The sequence below is a fragment of the Protopterus annectens genome, chromosome 16.part0 (assembly GCF_019279795.1).
Source record: "Protopterus annectens isolate FY-2018-M chromosome 16.part0, PAN1.0, whole genome shotgun sequence".
NCBI lineage: Eukaryota > Metazoa > Chordata > Ceratodontiformes > Protopteridae > Protopterus > Protopterus annectens.
In genome coordinates this window covers 560898464-560917126 of record NC_056750.1, presented here as the reverse complement: position 1 = coordinate 560917126, position 18663 = coordinate 560898464, and the positions used below count along the sequence as shown (strand labels likewise).

Genomic DNA, 18663 nt, shown 5'->3' with positions numbered 1-18663 from the left:
TTTGTTGTCCGCCTTTGTGTTGGTGTTGTGCTTGTGTATCCCAGGTGTTGTAAAGTAAATTGATGCAATGGCGATTTTGTGTACTTGGCACAGGCATTGATGAATACAGGCAGTTTTAGATAGTAGGGCAAAGCAGGATATAATGCTGCACAGAATGCTCTGAAATCTCCTGCAAGATTTCTGCATCAATTGGTATAATTTTAAGCAGATATCCAATGCTGAGAATTGATAATGCTCTGATCCTACCTTGCCCAGCATATCAAACTCAATTGCATGGGAAGGATTTTGATATTTGTGGATGAGATGGGTTGTTTTTAGCCAATGAAGTGGCATTTAAGAATGAGCAGTTTTTGAATTGTTCTTCCAGTTTTTTCTTTTGGAGGTACTATGAAGAAGTCGAGAATAGATTTCAGCCTTTTCACAGCTTCTTTCTTGGTACTCAGCTGCTATCTTTATTAATTCTGCTATCTGATTTGGGGCTTATTTTGGCATTCCAGCTCTCATCTTGGAAGTGTGTGAAGTCTAGTGCAGTTTGATTATCTTTTGGTTTGGGAAAATTTCTTTTGTAATATAGTGCCAATTTTTAGTAAAGAATAATACTTGCTCCTTTCCTAGGCGGCCTAATTGTGCCTAACTTTGGTAGAAGTTTGTTGCAGTGGCAGTGGTTGTGCTGCAGTGTGCTGGGCTGCCTCCCTACTGCCTCCTGTCTTGTCCTCACACCTCTGGATTGATATGCTCCTCTTGCCTGTGCCTCCTGCCCCTTTGGGATCTTGTGGCCCTCTCTGGTGTGGTTTGGGACCTTTTCTGCCCAAAGCCAGTTCCTGCTAAACCTTGGGGCCTGCTTGGAACCAATTTTGGGCTGAATTTTGCAGGTTTCTTCCTTCTTCTTCCATCTGCTTTCCACCTGTTTTTCCTTCACAACAGACTGGCCTTATCCACCAATAAGCATTATCCCTTAGCCAGGCAGGTTCCGTAATAGAGACTTTCAATCTCAACCATGCCTTCTTATCACTGCAACTCATCATGCATTCTTTAAATTCTTCATCAGTGCAGATCAATAAATACAATTAAATGTCATGGCTTTACTATGGTTAGGTTATTAACATGTATTAATACATATTTCTTATCTTACTAATATGTTTTATCTAATCTTTCATTTCTAAACTGCTTTTTATCTAAAAACTCACTTGGTAGACTGCTGTGCATTAATCCGATCAAGCATAGACTCTGGTATAGATTAGGTCTCTAAGGAGTTTCTTTCTTACTTCCCCCATCTCTCTGGGGACCTGGATTTCTTTATAGCCTTTATGGCTGCCGGTGTAGTTTCAGATAGGCAGGGGATAGTGTATGGGTGTCTGGTAGTGGGCCTTAGGCCCCTGTGGACCCGGTGTCAAGTGGCTGTGGCTCTAGGTCTATGAGTGTGGGTGCATCAAGTAATCAGAATCTGGTGCTGTCCACAACAGATAGGAAGACAGTGCACAGAGGTATAGCTAATGCCTAAATTGCAGAAAAGTCAGAAAAAGTCACAGCTTTTTTCTAAAATCAGATCTTTCTTGTCCCAAGAATTGAATTCTGCCATTCTCTAAGGTTTCATGAAGGATTTTTCCCAAGGAGATTTGAGGCTGGGAGTATCAGCATCTGAATCTTTTCTGGTGGAGAGAGGGTCCTAGCCCTGATTCTTCAGTGTCTGTCTGTTCAGTCATGAGAGGACACAGGCTGGGGCAGGGGCGTCTGCTCGAGGTAGTCTGGGCTGAGAGGCCTCGAGGCCCTGGAGAGGGGAGGCCTGGATCTTTCTGGGATCCTAACTCCCTATTAAGGTGAGATTAAGAAGTGAAGATTAAGAACTCTGTGGGAGTGGTGGTTTCAGAGGCACTGGTGGCCAGCTGCTTTTTAGTGGCTTGGCAGGCCAAACACAGACATGGCTGTGGCCTAGCAGCAGCCAAGGCTCTGGGGGAGGCTAAGGGGTATCAAGGGCCTAGGATAGATCAGTAGGGAATCAGAGATATCCAAAAAAAAAGGCAAATTTCTGAAGGTAAGATGTAGGCATCAGTAGTGGCCATTGATTCGATAGAGGTTGCAGGAGTTTCAGTAACCCTCGGAACCGCCGACCCGATTGACTTGCTTAACCGTGGTTAACGTAAACGAAACCAGTGCTGGAGGTCTACCCTTTCGCTTTTTTGGGTTTTTAACGTAGTCGGAGGATCCGATAATCGGCGGTATATAAAATAAAATTTGAGCGAAAACGCAAACAAACCGCACCGCCCGGCGCTAAAGCGTTTCGTTGGTTGAACACAGGCCAACAGGCTGCGCTGCAATGGGTCTGCTGGGGGCAAGCAAGGCAAACGTGGTGGAAATCTTTTTTATGAGGTATTTTCCCAGAACAAGTTAAACAGTTTTTTTTTTTTTTCCTGAGCGAGCTGAGAAGTCCCGAACGGGTTAGCTTTTAGCTTCTTTGAAGTTTTATTAGTATAATCTCTGGATCTGACCGACCTCTGACACCACAGCAGCGCTTGCTCGCGCTTCTCACCCAGAAGACTGAGGGAAAATGGCGTTGGCCTTTGCACCAAGACCAGCAGAGATGAGACCGGGCGACGTGCGACATCACATCAGCGAAGCGGACCCAGACTTTGGAATCCGGCCCGACGAAGGGCTGCCTGACGACAGGACAACCCATTTGTTATGACTGCAGATGCATCCATGAAGGACATCTCAAAACTGAGCCCTGTTCCAGCAGTCTTTAATATGACAAGTTCTAACCGCACACTCCTGCCACGAGGGTGCAGGGGAACCTTCTCCAAAAAAGATGGCCTGGATTAGTGCTCAAGTTATGCAAACAAAGCTAGATTCAGCAGGCCTGAATCTAATCTATGCTACAGCAGGCAAGGTGCACCAATATCAGAAAAAAAACAGTTCTAATGAGCAGGCACAGTAAGCCTTTAACCAAAAATTCCCAGCTCTGAAGGGTAGAATCTAGCCTCTCCTCCCACAAGAGTGCAGACCACAAACCTTCTTAATGTAAAATAAATGGCCTGACGTCCAAGTGCTTAAACCATAACTAATACACTTTTAGAATAACAGACATTGAGCCTTCAATCAGCAATTCCCAACTTAGAAGGATGTAAGCTACCTGTCCTGCCACAACAGTGCAGACCACAAACCTTCTTAATGTAAAACAACTGGTCTGAAGCCTAAGTGCAATAACCAAAAGCTTAGAATAACAGTTACAATAAAGCAATCTGTGTTGAATTGAGTGTTTGGAGGTTGCCAATGTCCTTGTTTATGAGGTCCATGATAATCTGCTCCATGGCCTTGCTGGTCAGGCTAGTTAAGCTGCTGGGTCTATCATTTCCTGGATCAGTGGATGCTCAACCTCTGTGCAAAGGGTGACAATGGCTGTCCTCCACTTGGTTGGGATAAAGCCAGTACTCAGGCTTTGGTTGAATAGGGTGCCTAATGGTGCTGTAAGTTCCTGCCTGAGTTCATGTAGGATGCAGCCTGAGATGTTATCAGGTCCCATGGAGGTTGTATTTTTTGCCTTTGAGAGGGCAGGGATGACTTGCTCCCTAGAGATAAAGGGAGAGGGGCAGGTGCTGGGGATGTCCTGATTTACTGATGCGGGGACAGAGGGGTAAAGTTTTCACTGAACCTGTCTGCCAACAGGATGGTTACATCTATGGCATTTATGTGGTGTCCTTGACCACCAGTTCTGAGCAGATCTCAGTGCTTTCTTTGAGATTGTGGACATATGTGAAGGAAACATTATTATTTTTAGTAGATGTGGCCAGTTTGAACTCTAACTTTGCTTTGGAGGATTTCACTAGTGCTCTTATTTGCCTGTTCAGGTTAAGGAGAGGTTGCTTCCAATTAGGGACCTGCTCCTTATTGGTACTGGACAGCAATTTTTTTCCTTTTATTATAGAGTTTATTTACTGCAGATGTCCACCAGACAGGTTTAGTCTTCCCAGAGGAGGAGGATATTGTCCTGTCAGGTATTCCTAAACTCCATGCATCTATATAAATGTTCTTATAATTAGTGTAGGTTTGGACATATGTGCCAGTTCCAATGGAGGGGGAGGGGGCCGTGAAGCTGTTTATACCTTCCCTCAGGAAGCTGTAATCAGCTTTGGAGAAGTTTTTTTGTTTGACCTTAGCTTGGAGAGGGGGGGGGGGTCAGGGGAGATGGTGACTTTGAAAGTGACCACTTTGTGGTTGGATCTTACCATTAGGCATTAGGTGTGAATGCTGCTTAAGGCTAGGAACATACCTGTAGGGTTGCTGCAGTGCTTAATCATGTTGGTTAATACCAAGTCCAAGATATTATCAGCTCTTGTGGCTGGTCCAAGGCATTTGCATTGACAAAATCAAGGAATTTCTGGGCATTTGTATTTTGGCAGGAGCTGTTCTTCCAATCCAATAAAAAGTTAATGTCATCCAGGATTAGGGTAAAGGGTTGAATCTTGATAGATTCGAAGAGGTCCAGATAGGTGGAGTGGGCATCTAGCTATGATTTGAATAGGGGTCTTGTCAATAGTTAACTGCACCTGGGTGTCTCCTGTGTATCATACTGTCTGACCTGCCTGGAAGTGTGTATGTCTTATAAATATTGCAACTCCACCGCCTTTTGCTTTGCTGTCCATGTTTTGGGGTCTGAGTGTATGTTAGGATGAGTAACCTAGTATGGCTGGGGTGCTCTCTGCAGCTTTGAACCAGGTTTCTGTGACTGCACAAATGTCAGCATCTTCCAGGGTTAAGAATGCTTGCAATGACTGTAGTTTCATGTTTAGACTCCTAGCATTTAAGCAGCATGATCTTTAATTTGCATTTTGATGAAGTTTTCATGTTGGTAGTTTTGACCTCAAGGCATTGTCTAAAACAGGCACTATGGGGGAGGTAAGAGCCTTTGTAAGAAGCCTGAAGCCCAAGGGAGACAGATTCAGGCCATCTCTGAATCATTGTGAAATCATTGTGATTTCTCGATCATGTCTTCCCAGGCTGTAAGGTACTGGATCCCCTTGGAATGACACAAGAAACTAAGCCAATTGTTAAAGTCAATCATTTTCTGTTTGTATTGACGCATCATTCTAGGTGATGGTAGAATGCTGCTTAAGGCTAGGAACATACCTGCCTGGGACACATTTTCGGCGAGCTCAATCATGTCTCTCTTCATATAGTCCAGGGAGGTATTTCTTAAGTCATACATGCCAACATCGACTATGACAGAATCATAACAGTACCTGTTGTTGAGAGACCTGACTGCATGGGTGATATGGTGGATTCTTGCACCTGACAAACAACTATCAGTGACTTTCTCCTTATCCAGCCTGGTGAGAGGCACTGTGTTTCAAAATGGAGTCTCCAATGACTAATATGTTGGGTTTATGTTTTGGCCTTAGTGGCTGTGAGAGAGAGGTGTGTGGACTATGTGTGGTGGGTAGTGGAGTTCACGTGTGTTTTTGCCTTGGAGGTCTCTTTTGTTTGGGTATGTTTTTGTTGAGGACCTGCGCATATGTGGATGCATGTTGTGTAGGTGTGGGTGGTATCTGAGATGTGGTGTTTGTGTTGACAACCTTCTCAGTGTCAGATATACTGGCTTGTGAGGGAGAAAGCATAGACTCTAGGGTCTTAATGTAATTGCATCTCTCAAAAATTGTGTTCCTAGGTGGTAGTAGTGGTGGGTTATCCATGTAGATGAGGCAGTTGCTACACTGTCTCAGGATGTCCACATCAACCACACTGGCAGTAGAAAATGTAGGAAATTGTCCACCCATAATTGTCAGAATCTGAGGGAGAGAGGCCAGAAAGAGCTAAGTGGGTAAAGGGTGGAGGGTGTATGAGGAGTACTACTAGGTGATCACAAAAGTGCTACTAAGGGAAAATGTGTAGCTGGAATACCTCACAAAAGGTTAAAAACAGTGCAGCTGCAGTATGTGACATGCAAATAAGCCTAAACCAGCTCAAATGCGGGGTTTAAATATCACAAAAAATAGAAGATTCTAGCCAATCCTACTAGTCCCTGCTTTCTTTACAATCAGCTTGTGCCAGACAAGGTCCAGGCAAGCCCTGTTACTCTCACTAGCAGAGGAGATAGGCCCTACCAACACAAAATGACTGGCAGAAACATGGAAGGCAAACACAAGATGGCTGTGCTACTCAATTTAAGGGTTAAGAACACAGTAAAACTCACAAAAAAGCACAGATTAATCCCTTAGAGTCAAAAACAGAACTCGCAGTAATGAAATGCAGTTAAACAGCAATGAATCGCAGTACATAGCAATAAAATACAGTTAACAGTAAATTGCTTTATAACAGTGCAAATGTTATAAATTAGCTCACAATCACAACAATAATGCAAGGGTTACGCATTCCATGAACATGAACCTTATTTGTGAGTCTAACAGAACTTGCTTGAGAGAGTGAGATTCATACACCAAAGGCTACCTCGTCTACGGAATAAACTTCCCATCTTCGTAAAACAAAGTTCAAACATCATTACCTTCAAAAAGAATTTAGATAAATGGATGAGGTACCATAAATTCACTCTTGGAGTACTGTCCATGTCCCTTATGGACAGAGGCAGGGTTCCAACACCCAAAGACCCACCACCTAGCCCATCTTGTGCCATTAGCCTAGTAATCACCTATGAACATATGAACTATTTAACTTATGTCTAGCATTATAACTGATCTGGGTGATTACAGACCTATCAGACTTACAAGCCCCATCTGCAAAGCCATGTAATATATTATAAATGACCTCAAAAACTGTGGTATCAAGAATCTTATCAGACCTGACCCCCAACAGTTGAGCTCTGTAAAGGGTAGATCCTGTCCATTTGATATGGTAAATTTCTTCAAAACGGTTACGCAATCTTTAAATTGTGGCCATGCAGTACACACAGAATATATTGACTTGGTTAAGGCCTTCAACACCATTCCTCATGTTAGTATCATACAAAAGGTAAATGCTACCAAAATCAAGCCATATGTGGTAAGATGGACAGCAAACTGGCTGAAAGACAGAACCCATGCAGTGCAAGTTGCATTTGCCTCATTAGAAAGTATGAAAGTGACAGGCTTTGCCCCACAGGGCTCGAGCTAAGACCTCTTCTTTTTGATATTTATATTAATTGCACAAATTTCACTTCAGCCAACAGACAAAAAATAATTTTTGTTGAGCTGAAGTGAAATTTGTGCAATTAATATATTTTTTTACCCTATGGAGACTTGTTGTTTGGTTTACCAGAAGGGACCCTTCTCATTTTTTACCCCTATACAGGTTGGATTAGTTTATGTTTTTTTCCTCTCCTGCATTTTTCCACTTTGGTGTTTTATTATTTTACTCAATCAACATATTTGTTTTGTATTTTGTAGCTTGTTGACTTTATTATTTTAATGTATATGCTACTCAAATAAATTAGAACTTTGAACTTAATCTGTCATGAGCAGCCATCTAGTACCTCTTTGCCAATTATAAAAATCAGACATTTATAAAAAATAAAAAAACACTCAAAGTAGAACAGTAAAGAATCGCAAAGCACTACTCCCACGAACTCTTAAATGTGTCACACATCCTCTTTTGCTACGGCAGAGGACGATATGAAATAGTTCTACAGCTTAACAGCCAGAAGCTGCTGTCACAGAACATTCAAAAGGAGAAAAGTGCCACAACAAATACAATAGTAAGATCATATGATTTTCTAATCAGGTGTAATACGTATATAAGCCCTCATAATCAAATAAGTCACTAAGCAGTAAAACTGCAAAGGACAATAATACACCAGCCAGAGCAATTTCTATACACTGGTCCCTACATAATGAAAACAATGCAAAGGGCTACACGCTGTACACTAAGAGAGTTACAGCATGGCTTCATTTTAACACCAGTACTCCTTTGTACATGCATAACAGCCTGGAGAAATACAATGCACTCACTACACACTGCAAAAATATGAGAAGAATTAAGGAAGGTTTACCAAGACTGAAAACCAGTATTGGCTGTTACCAGGCTTTGGCTAGTACTGGTCTCACAGCAGCTGAGTGCAGCTAGGAAACCATGTTTCTTTGCACCTTCTGTCACCCGCAGCAAAACAACTGCAAGAATGCCAACCTGGTCCTGGCGAAGGAGGTTGCAGGCTCATTGATGATCGACATTCTCTCCCCAGTTGTTGCAGGGGTCCATAAGCTTCCTGTAACCTTCTTGTGGTAGATGCCTGAACAGCACATACAGCAGCAGCTCAGTGCAACAGAGCACCAAGCTGCAGAATGGTCTACAACTTAAAATGAAGGGGTTCCCATTGAAGCATTAACAGGGTTTCCATACTAGCCACAGAACCTCAATGTTCTACCTAATAATTCTCATCGTTGCCACTATGTGAACAATGCAAAGATGCCAATATGTGAATCAAGGACTTGGAGGTCATCTTAGGCTATGGCATGGAGATTTTAATGACCCCACAAAACTGTGTATGCATACCAAAGCAGTAGATGATCTATTACTCAGTGCCTTGCTCTGATTTGGCATCTCTCATAAAACAAAAAAAAAAAATCTCCATTCCTTCCCTGATCTGGCAGTCTTACTCCTCACATAAAGAGAAAGCAAGGTATACTTCTGCAACCCTCAGCACTATGTCAGGCCTGATCCTAAAAGCAGTATCAGCTTTAATTTCCTTACTGGCATTCAGGAATGCTGGTACTGCACTACTGATCAACTGACATCTGCAGACTGCACTCTCTAAAGCTTTGCACCTGGGGCGGCTGCCCCCTTCACTTACCCTTGCTACATTTCTGATGCAAACTATAAGTAAATTGGTCTCTACTAGATGATTATCAAGCAACATAAACTTCTCAGTCACTTCCCAGGGAAGGAAGCTGGCTATGTAACAATTACACTTCCCCATATTTGACACCCACTGCAGCCCCATACTACCAGGCTGCTGTCTGACTGACTCCAGGTTCACGGGTTCATATGTAATTAGGCAGTCTATAGGCCATTACCAACATTTGCCAATAATCGATATTCAGAAGTTCCCTCCAGCCTCAAGGACAAGACAGAATGGGGGTAAATCTGAGGCTACCCATGCAATTACGAAAGTTTACCTTGAGCACCTTTGGGCCAGACTCGACTCTTCATTATGCTTTACTCCCTCTGCTTTAACGTTGTGTCACCTTCATACTGTCTTTTTATATCATACCCTGTGTTACATCCCAAGGTTGACTTTTTCACACAGACCCTGATCTCCTTATTTATAGCACCATTTATCTCCACGTACCTTCAATCACATATGTCAATCTCCTCATGGCTTAGCTGCTGCATTGCACCCTTCCAATCTTCAAAGTTGCTATTCTTGTTTACCCTTTATCAGCAAATGTTATGATACACCACATGGTAACAAAGTTGCTGTTCTTGTTTACCCAGCATCTGCTCATGTTCTGATACTGACATCACATGGTAACAAAGTTGCTATTCTTGTTTACGTAGTATCTGTTCCTGTTCTGATACTATCATCACATGGTAACTAGGTGCAATTAGAAGATTATTAATAGTGCAGGCACCCATCCTTTGCTGCTCTGTCCCCAATGGGCACCCAAAGAAAAAACTTCTGTAAAGTCACATGCAGCCCTGCTCATCAAAAGCTGTAGCTGGAAGATTCTAAATGACAAATGAAGTTCTGGATCTGTGATTCACTTATAGTATACAAAGACCATGGGATATGCCACAACTGCACAGTAGTGCAGAATATTATGAAATATGATGTTGAAGAGGTGGCACTGGTCTGGCATGTTGCTGACTGACCTTGCACTTAAGCACAGAGATCATATTGGCGTTACTTCTTTTTTCTTTATTTTTCCTTCTGTTCTCTATAATCAATCATAATTCTCAACAGATTAGGATGACAGAATCATAAGAGGTGAAAAATAGATAACTGGAGGGCCCTCATCCTCAATTTTCCCCTATATCCCTCCCCTTTGTTGCATAATGAACACTCCACTCAAGCAGGACCAGCAGTGGTAAAGCTGTGGTGTGTGCCTCCACATATACTGCTTCCCAGCACAGTGCCTCTACATGTTTCCACACATACAGCCTCCCAGTAAAGAACCTCTACATGCCTCCACATAAACTGCCTCCCAACAGAGTGCCTCTACATGCCTCCACACATACAGCCTCCAAGTAAAGTGCATTGACATGTTTCCACACATACAGCCTCCCAATAAAGCACCTCTACATGCCTCCACACATACAGCCTCCCAATACAGTGTTTGACATGCCTCCACACATACTGCCTCTCAGTGCAGTGCCTCTACATGTTTCCACACATACAGCCTCCCAGTCCAGTGCCTCTACATGCCTCCACACATATAGCCTCCCAGTAAAGTGCATCTATATGTTTCCACACATACACCCTCCCAGTAAAGCACCTCTACATGCCCCCACACATACTGCCTCCCAATACAGTGTTCTACATGCCTCCACACATACTGCCTCCTAGACCAGCACCTCTACATGCCACCACACATACTCCTTCCCAGTCCAGTGCCTCTACATGCCTCCACACATACTACCACCCAGTGCAGTACCTCTATATTACTTGATGGGCTTCCATATACTTTACAGCTCATTCTTGCCAGGTGGCAGTTACACGGCAGGCCTGACTGCCACCATCCCTGTAGGAAAGACATGCCGGCCTGAGCTGTTCACTCCTGGTCCTGGAACAAGTTTGCTCTGCTGTTACCTGGGCTTGTTATTCAAATCAAGGTTGTTAGGGCTACAGTCTGATCAAATGAAGGGAGCCCACTTCTGTGGGTTTACCTCCATAAGGTCACAAGTGGTTTGTGTGATCGTGCTCAAGATCGACAGTAATAATTGAATAACAGAACGTGTTTGCTGCAGAATGTTGAAAATGAATAGGTGGAATCCAGAATTCGAACATCATGTTATCTGTGCAAATGGCACAGTGCATTCACACTTAAGCCATTCAAAAATACATGGTGTGAGATTATGTTTTTTTGCTATTGGCCATTTAGACTTCAGACAAACCACTCGCGACCTCATGGAGGTAAACCTTTCTGTGCATCTCAAGCATGTAATAACAATGTGAGAGTCTACATGTAAAGATAAGGGGAAGTGCAAAGAAAACTTAGTAGCAGTGTGGGTCTCACTGCAAGTATCAGAGTAGATGACACCGTAGGTAAAGACATGTTGCAGACTGCATTAACCATTCTGTTGATTCACTGCACATTGACGTGAGCCTGCCATGTGTAGAAGGGAAAATGGGTAGCTATACAATATATAATGTTAGTGTCTTATTAGCTGCCTCCCTGTGTGTTCTCTCATGTCTACCAATGCTTCCCCTTCCCTAGGCAGGCAACCTGTCTTCTGTGATTATCTCTGTTAATAGGAAACCTTTGAAAAGGTCTATGTAGTTTGTGTGTTACCTATATACATTTGGTTCAGTCAACATACAGCAACAATTCGAATAATAGTACATTGGAATGCAATTAGACAGAGTCTGGTAAATAGGTAAGGAAACATTTACAAAGTGATGGCCTTAAATTGTAAGGTACCCAAGGTTAAACACAATGGAATACACAGTATACTTACGGGAAGCTTATGATAACTACTCTTAGCCAATGTCACTTTAAAGGGAGTGGTATGAAAGTGTGGCATATGTGGGTGTTCAAAGCTTCAAAACCAAGAAACACCACTAATAAAATGAAAACCAAAAACATGGCAAAGAGTGCTAGCTTCCAAAAAGCAGCTTCTTCATTTTGCTTTTTGGAAGCCATCTCTCTCTGCTGTGCTGGTGTTCAAAGCTTTACAGCAGTGATGCTCATTCCAGTAAACAATGTTACAACATTAAGTTGTATCATTGAGGTTTGGGCTTGTCCTCACTGTAGCAGAAGTCTCTGTTTTCTGTATTTGGTATTTAGTGTCTCTCCAAGCAGAGAACATATTGCACCACACACAGCATGACAAGCAGAAATTATTCACAAACTACTGTGAGATTCTCTTTTGTGTTACTTCATCAGGATGAGGAAGTGAGCTACTCACATTGCAGCTGTATGAGGATTATGGTCTCATTTCAGCTCCTGCTAGGTTACTTTTTTGTAGAAAATGTCATTTAAATTTGAAAGGTTCTCCTTAGCTGATAACTGATGCACCTGAAGAACTCGAACTGTGACAGGAACATTTAAAGACTTCCCACCACAGCCCATTGCTTAATGTGTAATACTAATTTTAACCACACTTTTCCAGACCCTCAATCTCTTTGTACAATGTTGTGTGTTATTCAGGGGGCTGTAACAGTGGAGAGATGTGTGTGTATCTCTATGCAGTGTCCACTGTAAGTGAAATTTTTGGGGGATTTTGTTTTCTTCTCAAGCCTTTTTTTCCCACTTTTAATATTTTCTTAAGTTAGAAACAACATACGACATATGCAGCAAGGGACAACACTGAATCTTCAACAACACTGCTGTAGATGAAGTGCATTTTCTTTCATGGTTAAGGGTTCTTGTCATAAATAAAATATGAAGTAAAACTATATTCAGTTGTTTCCTAATTAATGTCAATGTGCAGATCTCGCTCCCTCTGGTTATAATGCACAATGAAATGAACATGATTTTCCTTCATTCCCAGTATCCAGAACCTGGGCATGATCATATTTGCACAGATGCATACTCACTAAATTTAATTACTCTAAATGCTCTTCAGACAATATTTCATATTATAGTAATGTATATAAAGGAGTCTTGGGCACTGGGAGAACATAAGCACATTTATTACACAGTTGCACAGATTTTAAAGCCAGTCTGACATGTTGAAAATATACTGTTGGACTGCAAGACAAAAGAGGAATATAACCACCCAAACCCAGCATTAAGAACTTTGTCAGCTTTCTAGCTGTTAATCAGCAACAGTGGAAATGGTGACCAAGTCTGGCAGATGGATGGAACCCTGACTGTGACTCAGGTGAATGGGATTCGATTAGCAGCCCAAGCACTGGAGGAGCTAGGCAGGAAGGGAGGGAGTGAAGGGGTGTGGCAACATCTCCTCTCCCAGGGCCACAGTAGAAGGATTAATTTCTCTGATGGAGACCAGACTAAGCACTGCTTGTGCTTTTTTTTTTTTTTGGAGGGCAGCCTACATGTTGGGGACACGACCTGTGGAAATGAAGGAACACAAATAGTCAGCCCACCAGTACCTCACATAGTGTTATAAAGTGGATAGGGCTGCAAAATTATCAAACCCCCCCCCCAAAACACCACTGATAGCTGCCTGATTGATGACCTCTCCCAGTGGGCCCTCACCTTAGCAATAGGGAATGAATGAGTTAATTGACTGGGAGGGGTCTGAGGATCAACAGACAGCAGGAGCAAAAAAAAACTGTTGTAAAGACAGTGTGTAAAAGGCAGTATTATTGGGCTAGTAGAAAATATCTACAACATTACTAAAGTGTGTCCTCCCAGAACACAAACAAAAAGAGAAGAGCCTCCGATGAAGAATGCAAACACCAGAACAGCATTTTATAAAACAGGAGGATCACATTACCTATGGCACATCAGTAATTAAGGTGACTGAGCTTTTAAATAAATATGAGACACAACTAAAGAAAGTGTATACAGCTCAGCAAGTTCCTGCCTGATGCCCTGCAGAGTTCTACAGCAGCAGAGAGACAAAAGAGAGACTTTGGAGTGATTAAGTATCATTTTTCTGAATTTTCTTGCTGCCTTTAGCTAATTGCGCCTAAAACGCTGATTTTCTAGAGTTTCTGTCATTTAAAAAGCTTGTTTCAGCAACATATTGTACTTATGTTACTGCCTGTACTTTAACAAAGTTGTTTTTGTGTTTAAATTACCTGTTTAACTGTTGTAGGCTACACACTCAAGTGTGATAGCCATTTCTGTACAGTTAAAGTGTTTTTTTATTATATCTGATTTATTTTCTGAAAAAAACAAAAAAAAAATATACTTGTTTTCCTGCCTTTCTAAGCTAGTATAGTCCAGTTTTCAGGTTAGTGCTGAATTCAGGGCTGTGTTACAAGTTTCTGTGTTTGCCCATACCTTACTTTGATAGAAGGAAGTTTCTCTGTTCACTGTGAGAGAGGGAGCTTTGAGCAGCCTATCTGCCCCTGGAGGAGTGGTTTCAGTCCAGAAATTAGTAGTTTATTGGCCATTTTGGGCTAATTTCTATCTCTTTCATTTTCCTGTTATAAAACCCGCATTTGCACGCCGGGCAGTGACAGTTAGTTAGGGTATAACTATTCCTGGCTCTACATAGTCTACTCTTCAATTTTTCCCTTGGAACTAGACAAACTTTCAACTTAAGCACTCATACCATTCACTTCTCATCCCGGCACTTGCTCAAAACTCATAGCAAGCATTAATAAACCTTAGCACTAGACCTCCCCTATACTGTAGAGAAGGACAAGGCTCTCTATTCGACATTACCAGCCAATCAGTAAAACAGTTCACGGTACCTATCCAGGCATGTCCAAAGGGCAGTTTCAGGTGTACTCTCCGGTCCAACTGGTGAATCTGGAAATTTTGAGGCAATGTTACAATTGCCTCATGTACACAGACAACCTTCTCCTCCTTCCACCAAACACTAATACATGTGAGAGATGCAATTATACAGCTAAACTGGAGGCTAAGCTCTCTCAAGCGAAGACTGGACCAGGCAGTCAAGAGGAGAAGGGAATTACTTGCATCTCACCACCAGCTTCACATAGACCTATGAAACCAGCACCGGCAAAACACACACATAAATACACGAAAACATACTCAGAGGCTCTAAATAAAAATTGGCAAAAGCAACAGAGACCTCCAAAGCAGACATCCAAGCAACCTCCACCCCCCCCAACACAAACCATGAAACACATACTTCACAAAACCAGTGTGCCACACAATCACAGCCTTTAAGGCAAAATAACATACCCAACAAACTAGTAATAGATGATTCTATAGTCAGGCATACTGACATCCCACTCACGAGGCTGAACAAGGAAAAGGTTACTGTTAGCTGCCTGTCGGGTGCCAGGATCCACCACATAACACAAGCACTCAGGTCACTCCAGGACAAGTACAAATATGACTCTGATATTGTCCATGTTGGTGTGAATGACCTTAGCCGTACCTCCCTGGACGACACGAAGAGAGACATGGAGGAGCTCTCTGATCATGTAACGGCCGATATGACCCTGAGTAGCATCCTGCCCTCACCAAGAATGATACCATGGTATAGATAAAAAATTATCAATTTCAACAAATGGCTAAGCTTCTGGTGTCATTTAAAGGGGATCCAGTGTTTGTCAGCCTGGGATGACATGCTCGACAAGCCATGCTACTTCGCTAGAGATGGCTTGCACCTGTCACCCTTAGGCTTGCCACCCCCATAGTGCCTTTTTTAGGCAAGGCTCAAAAGACAAACCCACCACCGTAAATAGCACAAGTAACAAAAAAACTGAGGGTAATCTTACTCAATGCCAGAAGTCTAAACCTGAAAATGCACGCACTCGAGGCACTCCTCAGTATGGAGAAAATTGATATATGTGCAGTAACAGAAACCTGGTATAAGGCTCCAGAGAGCACCCCAGCACTACCAGGCTACAACTCATACCATACATTTTGGCCACAGAACCCGGACCGAAATACAAAAGGCGGGGGAGTATCCATATTCATCAAGGATACCCACACCTCCAGGTTAGTGGCACAGCACGATGCTTCAGAGATCATCTACATGCAACTAACAACGAGCAAAACTGCTATTCAAATTATAGCTTGCTACAGATCACCCACCATGTCCCAGGACCCCCACTCTGCACTCTTGGAAACACTGGGAAACATAAAGGTTCTATCAAACACCCTGTTACTGGGTGATTTCAATTACCCAAACATTAACTGGGAGAACTACTCAAGTACAAACTCCCTTGCCCAACATTTCCTAGAATTTATAAACTCAAATGCCCTGGATCAACTGGTCAACACCCCCACCAGAGATGACAACATATTGAACCTGGTCATCACCAACATGGGCGACTGGTGTTCCACACCGGAGGTCAACCCCTCACTGGCTAGATCTGACCATAAACTAATCACTCTAGATATCCACATTCCACCACCACCCCCGGTCAAAGAAACCACCATGTAAAACATTTCAAAAGCAAACTTCACATTACTTAAGACAGAGGTGGGAAGTTTAAAAGTCACCATGCTAAAGGATAACGCTGTCCAAACTGCAAAATCCTTTACTAATGCACTCTATGGGCACCTACAAGAATGCATGGATAGTGCTATCTCAAACAAAACCAAGACTCACTTCTCCAAGAAAAGGAAACCAGTCTGGTGGACCCCTGGCATAAACAAGCTATACAATAGAAGGAGGAAACAAGCACAGAACAGAGTAAAATCCTAAGAAGGGAAGACATCCCTGATTAGTATCAGCAAGAAACTACGATCCCTCATAAAATCATCCAAGGCTAGCTTCGAAAGAAAAATTGCCATGGACTCCAAAGATAACCACAAGGCATTTTTTAGCTATGTCAAGAATCTAAGTGGCAATTCTCAGATCTGCTCAGAGCTAGTGCAGAATGGCACAAAATACACTGAACCGACAGATATAGCCAACATCCTGGCAGAGAGGTTCAGTGCAAACTTCACCCCCAAAAGGGCTCATAACTATACCAGAAGAATGTAGTGCCCCTGAAATCACAGACAGTCAGGTTAAAACAGCCCTCTCCAAAGCCAAAATCACAGCATCAGTGGGACCGGATAGTGTCCCAGGCTGCATCCTACATGAGCTCAAAGATGAACTAACCCCTCACCTAAACACACTGTTTAAACTCAGCCTCTTCACAGGCTACGTGCCTACAGAGTGGCGCACAGCAATGGTTATTCTGCTCCACAAAAGTGGAGCCACAATGGACCCCAGGAACTATCGCCTTATAAGCCTGACTAGCTTGGTCTGCAAAGATATGGAGCACATCATCATGGATCTCATTAACAGAGACATTGGAACCGTCCAAACACTGGACCCTACCCAGTTTGGCTTTGTTAAGGGCAGATCATGCCTCCTAAACCTGGTGGACTTCTTTAAGACAGTTACCAAGGCTATAGACAAGGGAAAGGTGATCCATACAGCCTACCTAGACCTTGCAAAGGCCTTTGGCACCATTCCCCACTCAGTTATTATAGACAAGCTCACCAGCCTGAACATAAACCCCTATGTCATGAGATGGGTTGCCAAGTGGCTCATGGACAGAACCCACATGGTAAGAGTTGCGGGAGCTAGGTCTGACTCTAAACCGGTTACAAGTGGAGTTCCACAGGGCTCAATCCTAGGACCACTCCTGTTCAGCATATACTTCTTAGAGGTACAGGCAAGCACAGGAGGACTATGGCTGACCAAGTTTGCAGGCGACTGCAAACTAGGGGCTATAACTGACTCTCTAGCTGACACAGACATCCTCCAAAAGGGTCTCACTGAGACAGATACCTGGTGTCAAAACCATGGCCTCAAGCTAAATGCCAAAAAGTGCATAATCATCCCCTTTGGAAAAAACAAAGTACCCACAAACTACCACATAGGTGGTAGCCCCCTAAGTACGGAAGACGTAATAGGGGATCTGGGGACCCAAGTAGATAGTAACCTCTCCTTTGATAATCACATTGCCAAAGTGGTTAGAAAATCCTTCTATGTGGCCCACCTAATCACAAAAGGGTTTGCATCCAGATCAAAAGAGGTCATTGGGCCCCTCTACGCATCACTCATCAGACCCATCATAGAGTACAATGCCCCATTTGGGATGTACCTTACAAGACACCTGCGACAACTGGAAAGACCACAGAAGTACCTCACCAAGACGATCACTGGCCTCAAGCAGATGCCCTATGCAGATCGACTGAAGAAACTCCAGCTGTAGTCAGTTGCATACCGCCTGCTCAGAGGTGATCTCTGCCTGACATACAAGGCCATGTCCAACCCAGAATTGATGCCCATCCTCCACCTAAAGAAAACCTTATCCCCTCGAGCCACACACTCCAGGGATCTAAACCTCACCACAACAATAAATAGGACATGCTGGAGGGATTGATTCCTGACCCAGAGACTTCCCATGCTCTGGAACAAGATTCCAATCTACATTAGGCAGAGCTCCTCGCTAACCCTCTTCAAGAGAAACCTTGATGAGTGGAAGGGAAACAGAAAGTTTACCCCAGGGATCACTTCAGTGGCTCTGCTGGACAGATGCACAGGGAACTAATCTAAGGGGGTGGCAAAAGCCAACACATTCCGTCTAGGCTTATAAATGCCTTCGGGCAGATAGCCTAGTACCTACCTATGAACAGGATGGCCCACAGGGTAACAGTTCTAGGCATCATACATTCAGTTGCTCTTCCAAATGCCCTCTGATAAGTCCTGCCAGTCACATGACTCTACCAGTTGTACCGGAAGATGATTGATGTTGCCAGTGTGGACATCCAGTCACTAAATTACATATACAGAGGTCATCCTCTGCCTTTCATGCTGTGAGAGTACCTGTTCACCATCAGAAGAGGAGCCTTTGCCCAACTCCTGAAAGGGAAACATGGATGACACCAGTGACTCTTCCAGGTCACCTCCAGCACAGGAACCTTCATGCTCCTACCCAGGGCCATCTATATTGGTTGGCAG

The 18663-nt window shown here is 43.2% G+C and overlaps 1 protein-coding gene across 2 annotated transcripts in view; it reads right to left on the bottom strand.

The window, feature by feature from the left end:
• Positions 1-18663, bottom strand: part of HMCN2 (hemicentin 2) — a 2554053-nt gene that overhangs the window by 217122 nt on the left and 2318268 nt on the right. The gene's annotated exons all lie outside the window — the stretch shown is intronic.